At 40.5% G+C, this 13104-nt stretch overlaps 1 pseudogene; it reads left to right on the top strand.

The window, feature by feature from the left end:
* The first annotated feature begins 3451 nt into the window (after window positions 1–3451).
* LOC133389748 (5S ribosomal RNA) lies at window positions 3452–3571 on the top strand (annotated as a pseudogene).
* Window positions 3572–13104: the final 9533 nt, after the last annotated feature.

Consider the following 13104-nt stretch of genomic DNA (forward strand, 5'->3'; position numbering starts at 1 on the left):
ACTGGCTGCCCATATGTTACCAGGCCAAGTTCAAGGTTCTTGTATTAATTTACAACTTGGGCCCAGGATACCTTAAGGACCGCCTGATCCTTTATATCCCAGCCCAATCACTGAGATCTTTGGGGAAGTCTCTGTTTGTGGTCACCCATGGCTCAGATGCACAACTTATAACTACTAGAAGTAATGCATTCAATCTTCTGGGCCCAACCTGTGGATCTGTCTCCTAACTGAGATTAGACAGGCACCCTTGCTCCTGAACTTTGGGTGCATGACAAAGACTTTCTTATTCCAGCAGGCATTTTAAGATAGTGTTTGGTTTTATGATAATTTTTATCGGTTTATTCTCTGTATCATTTATTTTTACATATATAGCTCAGAAATGCTAATGATTAAGGATAGTGTGTGTGCCATAAATAAATAAATAAATAAATGTTCCATTTCATTCAGAGATCAATGCTTTTTAAATTACTATTATATTGAAATATATATTTTACATATTACAAAATAATACATGACCAAGAACAAAATAAAAACCTGTTGAAAAAATTTAATACTATTGAAAATACTTGTCAGACATTCTCAATAAGTCTAGTAACTTTTCAATGTATGGTAAACACAGGCTTCTTTGTAAATGTTCCCATAAATGTTCACTTCCCATAAATGTTCACAAAGATAAAGTTATTCATTAACACCCTTGACCAAAATTGATATAATTTTTCCTCTGCTATAGGCAATACATTTTCCATTCTGTTGCCAAAAGAGTGCAAGTTGATACCAGCAAATTACCCACTAGAGTCTTAATGTGTTTACAAAAGATATTGCATTAAATAACCCTATTTAATGTAGAGTTTAGAGTTTAAAACCCTAAGTAAACATGTGGTTGGGATGGATGCACGCAGGCACCTCCACCTCCCTTTTGACAGCCTTGCATCATCTGTGTGGACCCGACCCATTTCAGTCCCCACATGTTTCAGTTAAACATACATAGTCTTGGTTGCAGTAGAATGTGGAGAAAAATTGATAGCAAGCTCGTAATGCTGTTTAGCATCTGACACTCTTTGATGATTGGCATACATTGCATTTTTATTTGACAGCTGGCATGCAGTGGACATTTAATGTTAAGCTTTATTTGATAGTTGACATGTAACTGCATTTACTATGTGTCAATATTGGACAAATGTTGCATTTATTATATTTGTTGCTTGCTAAAATCAAAACAAGAGATGTCAACAAAGCCAACATTCTCAGATTTCAAATGCTGAGGTAAAATTTCAGACTTGTCTTTTTGCCCTAACTTTCCGTAAGATTGGCCTGAGTTTTTGTTTTTATCTGTTTTTAATAACACTGTTTTACTGAATTTCATATTGTATCTGTTTTTATTATAGTGTTTTTTTAGTGGTTTTAAAGTATACTTTGTATATCACATGGAAATGTTAAAATATTCAGCGGCTTAGAAATGCTTTAAATTAATAAATACCAAAGTGTGTGTGTGTGTGTGTTTATAGGCCAAATCTTTATAATATTCCTATCATTTTCATGTCTAGCAGAGTTTCCCACTGTACTATTAACCTTTCCTTAAAGATCATTTCCATGAAGAAACTTTTGTGACTTATATTTACTTATACATGATTTCACAATGTAAAAAAAAAAAAACACTAAGAGATGATGGGATAAGACTGAGAAATCATCCTGGGTTTACTTCCTCATGCGGTGCAATTAGCACCACTGACCCTGACATCACAAAAGCATTTCTTGACATAAAGCCTCATGTCACATTACACTGCAATTTTCCATATAAATCCCAAGGGTCTGGGAGTCACCCAGAACAGCATTCAGACAAAACAGATTACAGTGGCAAAGGAAAGGAAGAAAAACAGTATATTATCCTTCAGCCACAGGTACCAAAGCCCCCTGACAGCTCCTTCTCCCCTGAAAAGTACACTCAGGAGAGGTTAACAGGCATCCAAGAAGGGGCAGGATGGAAATGAGCGCTTAACTTTCCACTATCATTTGCTTTCCCCCCCGGGAACCCCCCCTCCCTCACCCTACAGCTGCTTTTATCCTCAGCAATGTTCTGGGCCCCGCAGGGCTGGCTGTGCCATTAGACTCAGTGAGGCAGTCACCTCAGGCTGCTGGTTGGAGGTGTTCTGAAAGGGCAGCAAATGGTTAGTTACCAAATGTATCATTGTTGTGATGTTGCTATCAGGGAGGGGGATCCACAATCATGCAATATTCTGCTTCAGGTGACCCAACAACTTGACTAACCCTGGTTACCATGCTCCTGGTCCTTGACATGAGAGGAACACCATTTGCTGCTTCAGCTCCAGCAAGTGCGCTTTACAAGGGAGAAGGGCCTTTGCTACATATGGCAGTGCAGTGTAGCATGTAGTTTGTTATATCTTCCCTCCACTGTAAGCCTGTTTTGCCCACAGTCATTACTTGATGCTGCAATTATGACAGGAGAAATTCCCTCCCATTCCATGTATGAAAGCCTAGTGGGCGGGCATCCTCCACTACACTTGAGGGAAGCAGGCTAGTTTATTTTATGCTCATTATTACATTTATATCCCACCTTTCCTCCATGGAGCTGAAAGTGGCTTACAAACATGGTTCTCCCTCTCCCAATTTCATCCTTACAACAACCCTGTGAGGTAGGTTAGGCTGAGAGACAGTTGCTGGCCCAAGGTTACCCAGGGAGCTTCATGGCTGAGAGGAGATTTGAACCTGGTCTCCCAGGTCCCAGGTGACACTCTAACCACTCGACCACACTGGCTCTCTAGGTTAGGGGGTGCAGGGCACACACAGCCCTGTCCTTCAGCACCTTGCAGCTGCTCCCCTCAGTTTTTGATATTTGAGGCAGTTGTCTCACTCTGCCTAATAGTAGGTCTGGTCCTGATTGTAAGTATGAGGAACCAGCTCGGCCCCCCTAACCCCAGGGGGGGAGCCACAAATGGTCCATCCCCACAATTGCTGTGAGGACGGACCAACAAGATCCTGAGTAAACAGCTCGCTCTCCTAATCCAGAGGAGGGGAGCTACCCTAGCTTGTCCTGCTATGCCCAGAAAGGGTGAGCCACAAATTGCTCCTTCCTCCTTCATGAGAAGGGAGGCCCAGCCTCTTGGCCTTCCCCCAAATGGGCCCAGAGCCAAGAGGCAACACTGTGCTGCGGACAAGCCCAACGGTTTTGTTTGTTTGTTTTTGTTTTCCACAGGTGGGAGCCAAAACCTCTTGGAGACTCAAGATAGCTGAGATTCCGGATGGCTCAGACAATCCCAAGAGAACGCACAACCACCCCCGCAGAAGGAGCCTGAGCCTACCCCACTCCACAGCTACAAACTCTGCATCAGAAGATCCATCCTGGACTTATCGATGGCCAAATCCAGGAAAAGGACTTGCATGCCAGATGCATCTACTGCATCCAACCCTAAACTGTAGTATTTTAACTTTATTTGGCTATGGCCATACTACCCTGAACACACCCGATCTCATCTGATCTTGGAAGCCTAAGCAGGGTCAGGCCTGGTTAGTACTTGGATGAGAGACCGCCTGGGAATACTGGGTGCTGTAGGCTTAGAGGAAGGCAATGGTAAACCACTTCTGAATACCTCTTACTATGAAAACCCTATGAAAACCAAAAAAGATTCATAGGGTCACCATACGTCGTAATCGACTTGAAGGCATATAACAAAAACAAATCTTTACTTTGCTTACTGTATGTAACCTTGTGCTCCAGAAACGGCTATGTGTGACTGTGATGTTCCTGTATTAATGTATATATGGTAAGTGCTGTTTGTATAGGAGATACATGGTAAGTGGAATGAAAGAGGAGGGGGGAGTAAATGGGCAGTAGAATGCTGGATGATTGGCTGTTTAGAATGGCTGAGAGTATAAATGGAAGGATGACAGTTAAATCGGGGTGGACGTGAGTGGGTTGTTTTGGTGGGTTTTTGAGAGGAGATTGTGTGGAGAGTTGGTGGACGTGAGTGGGTTGTTTTGGTGGGTTTTTGAGAGGAGATTGTGTGGAGAGTTGGTGAATGTGAGGAGAGTGTGGAGTTCGGATTAATACTAAGACAAGTACCAGAAATAGATGAAACCATATGCTTATGTGCCTTTACAAAGTAATCTTGTTATCTCTGTTATTTAATAAAAACTATATTTGGTTTACCAAAGGCCTGATCCTTGGCTGGGGTTATACAGACCAGAAGGGAGGGCAAGGTGCTTACCAAGGCTGAAGGGAAACTGTAACAATTGGTGGCAGCGGTGAAGGGAAGAATATAACACCACAAGTATTCAGAGCAAACCAGGATCGTATGCTTTATATATAAAGATCAAAGGGATTGGGGACAGCTTAAGCACTCAGTCACAGAGGTAACCTGATAGAGAGACTCAGGCAGAGTCTCTGGGAATACTGGTTATAGGACGTGACTGGTGGTGCTGCCTAGCAGGGGGATCTGTTGAGATCTGTGCTAGAGTGGGGAGAGAAACCATAAAAAAGGACAGTCCGGACTGGTGGAGTTCCTGGTGGTGCCTAGTGACAGGCAGTAACCACGAGCAGGTAGGAACCTGACAGAGAGAGCCAGGGAAGGGCGTCACAGTGACATTCTCACACACCTTATACAACCATGCCATTTGAATGCACCAGACACACCAGCAACCACCACAGAGAACCCCTTCGGAGAACCCCCTTGCCTTGGAGAAGTCCCACTACCAAGGGCCCATGACTGGAGGCTACAATCAGAGGAAGATGACTGGGCCGGCTCACTGGCACCACAGAAGTCTGGCTTTGCCCCAATCTCCCTTCTTGATACTCTTGAAATTCATGTATTGGACTCTGACATTGACGTGCTACCTTCCCTAGAAGGACTTGCATGCCTTATCATATGCTGCTTCCTGCTATTATTTGTCAAAACCCTTTTCTGCATGCACCCAACTTCTGCGAGAGTGACACATGCTGCTTCATGGCGTGTACATTGATCTGTAATCAAACATTTTCTAGAGGATCATATACATCAACCAGCATGTCTTTGTTAAGAAGTTTGCAGAGAAGGACTTGAGGTGGACAATGTGAAACAGGCAAAAACAGAATGAAGCACCCTCTGTATTTTTTTTATTGTTCAGCCAACTGCAGACTTCTAAATGGCATATATAGAGGAGCAGTCATTAAGCTGCTATTATAGTTTTGATTGTTCAAATTCACCCAGCCATTTGCAGGCATAATCTCTCCTAATCTAAGAAAATTACCTAAAATCAGGGAGAAAGATGGTTGAATTATTTCTTACAGAACTGCACTCTGCCAGGGCCTATTTCAAATTTAGATTTGTTTTGTTTTTACAAATACATGGGGCAAGACAAACAGAAAATCACACCCCTCCAGTCCAGAGGGGTGCAAGCAAATAAGAACCAAGCATGTAAATCCAAAGCATATAAGACCATAAACTAAATTCCTCATACACCCCCCCCGCCAAAAAAGCCCCCAGAGGCTATACTACTCTTAAAGTTACAAACAGGAATACTTCATGATGTCGGTTCAGGTGATGTGCCTATTTATATCTGTGCAAAGCAGGAAATCTTCCAAAGTTAAAGATTAGAATGAGACTGAAAAGGGAAACAGAGTGAACTGTCAACAACAATCTTGAGGCATTTTCCCAAGTGACATGAAGGCTTAAACATGAATACATTTATTTATTTGTTTGTTTGTTTATAGACTGCTCAGTGAATACCCCAGTTGTGTACAGAAATAGAATATAAAGCGTAATATAGATCATAAAACAGTATTCAAACATAAAAAAGCAACAAGAATTAAAAACTGCTGAAATAAATCTATATTTATTAATTTATTTATTATTTGAATACCACTTCATCATAAAAACCTCTTCAAATGGTTTACATACAAAAAAGGATCAATAAAAGTTAGAGCTGAAAACGTTAACTTAATTTTTTTCAAAAATATATAAATAAAATCAGCAGTTAAACAATATTCATTATAAAATAAAATTACATATTAAAATCCACTTCAACTTTAAATATCTGCATAGACTTGCCTGCACCAGAAAAAGCTTTTAGCAGGCACTGAAAATAATACAGGGTAGGGATCTGCCTAATATCAATTGAGAAGGAGTTCCAGAGTGTAGGTGCTGCCCCACTAAGGGACTGATTCCTTATTTAAAACAACTATTTTTAACAAGGACAAGCAGTTTTGGAAGCCCGCAGTTTTGATCAAAGGAGCACCATGAGAAAAGAAATTGCATACAAAAATTATCAAAGGTAAGAGTAAATTCATGGGTAGGGTGTAGAGGTTGTTTGGTGCTTACTTTACTTTGCAATAGCTGAAGGGAGTTTGTAAGTGTCCTTTCTTTCATGTCACCAGTGGTCACCACTCTGCAGCCTACCCAACAGCCCATCCTTCAATTAAAGCTCAGGGGAAGACATCATGAGATACCTCCTCCCATGGCACTTTTTTGGATCAGGTCGTGTGGGCAGCCGGAGAGACTTCAGAGTGCTGGAGAAATGTTTAATAGAAAGAAAAAGAGACACACCACCCTTGGTTAGCCCACAATGATTAGGTGAGCTCAGAAACCGAAACCCACCACAACTCTAAATAAATTCTCAAGTGCCCTGAGAACAAGGCAGAAAAAGGATGCCTCCTTCACAGAAAAAGAAAACTATTGATAATTTGGAAGGCAGATTTTGGCACAGCACTATTTTTACATGCATGGGGGTCCAGGTACAATTTTAGCCTTTCAAATATGTCTTGGAACGTACCAGTGGAAAGCAGGGGTGATTTGCTGTGAAAAAATAGCAGAGGGGAAAGACCTAAGCATCCCCTCACCAACTCATCTCCATTCAAAACTGAGGTTCCCAAATCTACTTTCCCTTACAAAAGCAGCCATCTGGGGTTTAAATATATGTGCATTTATATGTGAAAGAGGTGGTGGTATGGCCACCCATTAAGAAGCCAGCTCTGGACCCATTGGTTTGGACTAACTACTGAAAAGTCACAAACACCCCCTTTTTAGTAGGGGGTCAGGGCAGGATAACTGCATGCATATTTGGATGATATGGATTATCTCTAGACCCATCCCAAACTGAGTTCAGGCCTGGTCAAATTGACTTTCATCACCCAGATTGATGTTTATTGAGAAAGAGGCAAGGGAAGTACAATACAACCTTGCTTCTTCTTCCTGAGCTCTCTGTGGCCTTAGAAACCATTGATCATGGTATCCTCCTGGACCAGCTGTATGAAATGGATATTGGAGACACTGTGTTACAGTGGCTCTGATCCTACTTACAGGACTAACTCCAGAGAATAGCACTGAGAGGGGTTTTTTTGTTCCCTGGCAGTTATGCTGTGGAGTGGCATAGGGCACTATTTTATCCCCAATGCTATTTAATATCTATCTGAAGCAACTGCAAGCAGTCATTAGATTTGGGGCAAGTTACCATCAATATGCTGACAACACCTAGCTCTCTTCCTTCATTACATCTGAATCAAGAGAGGTCATGCAGGCCCTGGAGCAGTGCCTGGATTCATTGGGATTAATCCGCTAGCAAATGTACACAGGACAGCAGCCTTACAGTGCTATCTACTAAACAAGTCTACTCAGAAGTGCTATTGAATTCAATTGGTTTTACAGGAAAGTGGGATTAGGATTTTAGCCTAAATCACATAGCTGTGTGAACTTCTCAATTCAGAGACTTGTCCTCTTATACTTTGTAAAGCATTATGCACACTGATGGCACTATATATAGACAAATAATTAATCCAACAAGAACAGCTGCTCTTCCATCAACTGCTGATTGTTTGAAAATGGCTGCACATGTGCAGCCCTGGCAATTGGAAAGGACCAATGTATGCTCCCTAGCTGGATTGGGTAAATACAAAATATAAACTGAGAATTGGTTCCAAGTCTTCTGATAAAATAGGCTTCAAACTTCAGACGTAGGACCCACCATTAGCCCAACCATGCATTGGGGAGCCACTCATTCTTTTAAAACCATATATTTATCGGGTGGTAGACTGCTATTGTGATACACTTTAGACAGGCTGCCTGTGACCTACCAGATCAATACACTCAAAGATCTAGCTCCCCCTTGTGGACCTGTATTCTAAATTTGTAATCTTGTTTCCTTTTCATCGGACACAATTTTTTCTTTTAATGCTTAGATTTTTCTTTTTGAATAACATACAAATATCCTATAAAACTATATTCCGTGCATACATTTGAATATAATAATAATAATAATAAATTAATAATAACATCAACAATAAATCTGTTCATTTATTTTTAAATTATACTATAATTTAAATTATACAGCTTCACCCACCACCAGGCACATCTGATTGTTTTACTGACTTTTTGGACAGGATCCTGGGAACTTCATACTGTCATAGTTTGAAGTAATCTCCTTCAGAGTGTTTCTCCACTACAGATCACCTGACTCGATATTGTGCCCCTCTTGGGGAAAGGAGTGGAACAGAGGAAAAAAGGCCAGGAACAAGTATATAACTACTTTAAAACATATCACAGCTTTATGAATTACAGCTTTCCCCCTTATTTGGTGAAGCGTGGGCAGAGATGCTGATAGCCCACCTACGGACAGTCGTACCTTAGCCCATGTGCTAGGGAAGTGTGTGTGGAGGAAAGCAAGCACAGGATAGCAATACAATTGTATACATCCTTTGAATCCAGCACAGAATATTCTGTGGTGTATTCTGGGTTTGTACTTGTTCTTTCTTTCACTTGGCCTGCAATCCAGGCATGAAAGAAGACACCTATGAACCTGATATGTGGTGAAATCCTCCTTATCACTCAGCAGATTTACACAGGTGATCAAGCTATCCCAGGGTAATTTGAACAACTTGTGGAATCTCTATTATCTTGTCAAGTGGTACAGATAACTTTACTAGCACTGGGGGGAATCCTTGGTGAGTCTATCCCTGTAGCACCCTGTAACCATTGCATTGATATGGATTCATTTCCCTTTTTGTTAATTATTAATGGTGAACCATGCAGGTTTTGAAAGGAAAAAGAAAAATAGTTAAAGCTGAACACTGTTTGGTTAGTTCACATGTTTCCTATTACACATTGTCCAATGGCCAACTCTTAGCAGTGTGATTGTTGCTGCCCCTTCCCGTGACCCTGGTAGCTTGTTCCCACTCTATTCAGGTAATATTTGGATACTACAAACATCTGGTAAGGGAAGTGTCCCACAGCTGGTCTACAGGGAGATGCAGAGCCCATGTGAGAAGAACATCCCATGTGGTCTGACCCTCCCTGATGACTGTAGTAATCCAAATATTACTGTAACAGTTCAAGTTCAAACTATGGGGGAAGAGCAATTATACTTTTTCTATAATGTAAGAATCATTCAGCTGGTGGAGTTGTTTTGCAGAACAATGCTCAAGCAGAATTGTTTAAGGGCATGCATATCTTACAAACAAATCAGCATTTATTTCTAATTGTTTGGATTGCTACCTAGTCCAGAAGTCTATTCAGGCCATTGAAAAGGCTCTGGCACAACAGTAAATGTCACTATTCTTCATAAAGTGTCAGTTGCTTTGACTCTGAATATCAAAAGTCAGGAACTGGAGAAGCAATTATGATTTGCTGAGCGTCATCCAGTTAGACCAGAGCAGAGATGGGATTTGAACTGAGCTCCAAGGACAGGATATTAGGCACTGAGCCATTCAAAGACAGCTCAAATTAGACCAGGGAAGAGAATGGCATTTCCCCTTACTTATTATCCCTTCCTTTGAATCCATTTTTTATTTTCATTTTAAAGCAAACAGGGGGAAAATCTCATTTGGATGTTGTTGTTGTTATGTGCCTCCAAGTCAACTGCAACTTATGGCGACCCTATGAATCAGCGACCTCCAAGAGCATCTGTCATGAACCACCCTGTTCAGATCTTGTAAGTTCAGGTCTGCGGCTTCCTTTATGGAATCAAGCCATCTCTTGTTTGGCCTTCCTCTTTTTCTACTCCCTTCTGCTTCTCCCAGCATTATTATCTTTTCTAATGAATCATGTCTTCTCATTATGTGTCCAAAGTATGATAACCTCAGTTTCATCATTTTAGCTTCTAGTGATAGTTCTGGTTTAATTTGTTCTAACACCCAATTATTTGTCTTTTTTGCAGTCCATGGTATCCGCAAAGCTCTCCTCCAACACCACATTTCAAATGCGTTGATTTTTCTCTTATCTGCTTTTTTCACTCTCCAACTTTCACATCCATATATAGAGATCGGAAATACCATGGTCTGAATGATCCTGACTTTACTGTTCAGTGATACATCTTTGCATTTGAGGACCTTTTCTAGTTCTCTCACAGGTGCCCTCCCCAGGCCTAGCCTTCTTCTGATCTCTTGACTATTGTCTCCATTTTGGATAATGACTGTACTGAGGTATTGATAATCCTTGACAAGTTCAGTGTCCTCTTTGTCAACTGTAAAGTTACATGGATTAAAATATTACTCTCAAAACCAACATTGTTATAAAGAAATGTTTATAATCTTCAATTAGCCATCCTAGTCACCTTAACTATTTTGTATTTGTTTTCATACAGCTGAAATATATAAATGAAATAAGCTTTCCACTTTTGTTTATTAATATTTTCCTTGATCTCTGTCACAGTGTACAAAACTAAACACCCTCCTCATTCACTAGAATGAAAGCATCAAAACAGTGCATACTAAGGGATGGTGTGTCAGGATTGCATCCTTAAGCGACATGAAGGAGATGCCAGATTAAAACCAGGCATTACAAGGTTTTCCAAGCTGGTGATTGTTCAGCCTGCTCTCTGTCACAGTCCTGGTATCTGTACAGGTACAAATATTTTAAAGTAAATAAATGTGTAGAAGCCGATTTGCACATGGTGGTGCATATGAGCTCTCTAGATTATGGCAAATAATTGAACTTCAGAGTGGGCACTTCTCAGGATTAAATCAAATGTCTTGTTAATTACATGAAGGCAATCAATGTGCACAATTTTTTTATTATGAAAATAGCAGCCCCTGCGGAACCTGAGCAGCATCAGGACCACAGGGGATATGGAGGGAGTTTAATCCCTTCTCCCTCTGCCATAGTCCTAATGAAAATTGCCCTAACCTTTGGAATCTGCTGTTTGCATCAGGAAGGCAGATTTAATTGTCATCAATGGAAATTTCCTTCCTTATGCAAATAGCAGCTTCAGAGTTAATGTTTTCATTGGGACTATGGCAGGGGGAGGGAGAATTTAACTCTCACTCTCTGTCCATTGCAGTCAAAGTTATGTAAGGCTTGGCGCAGCAGAGGCTCAGTATATGCAGCACTTAAAGAAGAGTAGAAGTACAGCTGTGAAAGGGTATTTGCATGGCTATAGAGTTAGTTCACAATGTCTGACATATTGCTATTTGAAAGATTGCTTTACATCAAAAAATGCAAGCTTTTGTTTTTGCCTAGAAAGCCAAATCAAAATGATATGAGTAAGATACGAACTCCACAGTGCATCCCTCAAAATGTTATGACAGCTTTTAACATTTTGCTTGCAGAGGAATAGAAAATCAGGACATGTGGTCTTTATATGAAAAGATTCCGTGCACTGCCAATCTCTGCGTTCACAGGAAGGAGACATTCCACCCACATCCTCTTTGGGAAAATAGACAGCTATTTTTTTAAAAAAAGATGAAAAGCAGTTATTATTTGGGTAGTCTAGAGACCATCAGTTGTATCCAACCCAATGAAACATTCCCTTCCTTTCCTCTCTCTGCCCCCCGTCTGTTTTGGAGAGTCTTCTAACCCTCTGGAGCAGATTTTAAGGGTGCATGGGAGGCTGCAGAGGGGAGAGGAGGAAGGGAATTTCTGTTGCGCAAGCAGTTATCATTTGGATAGTCTAGAGATAATGTAACCATAATCAGGGCCATGTCAGGACAGCTCTGCAGTGATTCTAGGACCCAAATCTCTTTAAATTTATTTCACTGCAGAAAAGCAAGCATGTAAATCCAAAGTTCTAAAAAGCAAACATCTTACAAACTCCTGGGTCTGTACTGGAGCAGCTGTCCAGCTGGTTTCCATCAGTGTTGGACAACTACTATCATTTGATGTTGTCAGATACTTGGCTATTTATACTATCTAAACATGTTGCTCAGCTTGTGTCGAGGAAGGGATTTTTATTTATTTATTTTTGGTATATGCATGAATTACAGATGTTAACCATCACCTTTTGTTGTTTCTTCCAGCTGGAACTAAATGGGATGGCGAGGGTTCCACATGCTTTAGGGTGTTTCTTTGTAAACAATAAATTGCTCCTATTTTAATTTAGGATAAAATATATTCATTTAAAATTCTGAATCAAGTATACTCTGAAGCAAATTGAAAATAATTAACATTCTATTTTGTTAAAATATACTGGTAATGATTGGCAGTGAATGCCTGAAGTCTCTTCCTGATTTTTAAAAAACTTTTCATAAGAACATAAGAAGAACCTGCTGAATCAGGCCAGTGGCCCATCTAGTCCAGCATCTTGTTCCCACAGTGGCCACCAGATACCTATGGGAAGCCCACGAGCAGGATCTGAGCACAACAGCAGTCTCACCTCCTGAGGTTTCCAGCAACTGGTTTTCAGAAGCATACTTGGTATGCAGAAGCATTTCTCATTTTATTTTATTTATTTATTTATTCGACTTATTAGTCGCTTATCTGGCTGAATTGTCAGCCACTCTAAGCGACGTACAAAGCAGAACATGCAAACATCAAAACATTAAGAGACTAACAATAAAAACTAACAATGAACTATACTCCATATTCTCTGTAGAATGGTGTCATCTCAGGTGTAGATTTACAGCTTGACAAAACTTGCCCAGAGGTATGGTGCTTGTTACTCCTTATTTTAAAGCTATGTGCTTATATTGCCTAGATCCACATAGTGCAAATATTAAGTCCTTTTCACATTGCAGGGACAGTATTCAGGCCATGATGACTATTTAGTAAGGAATTCGAAAATTAAATTCCAGGAATAGTTTGAGAGAATCAAACATATTTATTTTCAGGTCTGAATGAAACATACTGAATTGCAACTTCAAACATTTCAGTGATGAGCACTGAAAACATAGTGATTAAAATGTAAAGT

The sequence above is a fragment of the Rhineura floridana genome, chromosome 7 (genome assembly GCF_030035675.1).
Source record: "Rhineura floridana isolate rRhiFlo1 chromosome 7, rRhiFlo1.hap2, whole genome shotgun sequence".
Taxonomy (NCBI): Eukaryota; Metazoa; Chordata; class Lepidosauria; order Squamata; family Rhineuridae; genus Rhineura; species Rhineura floridana.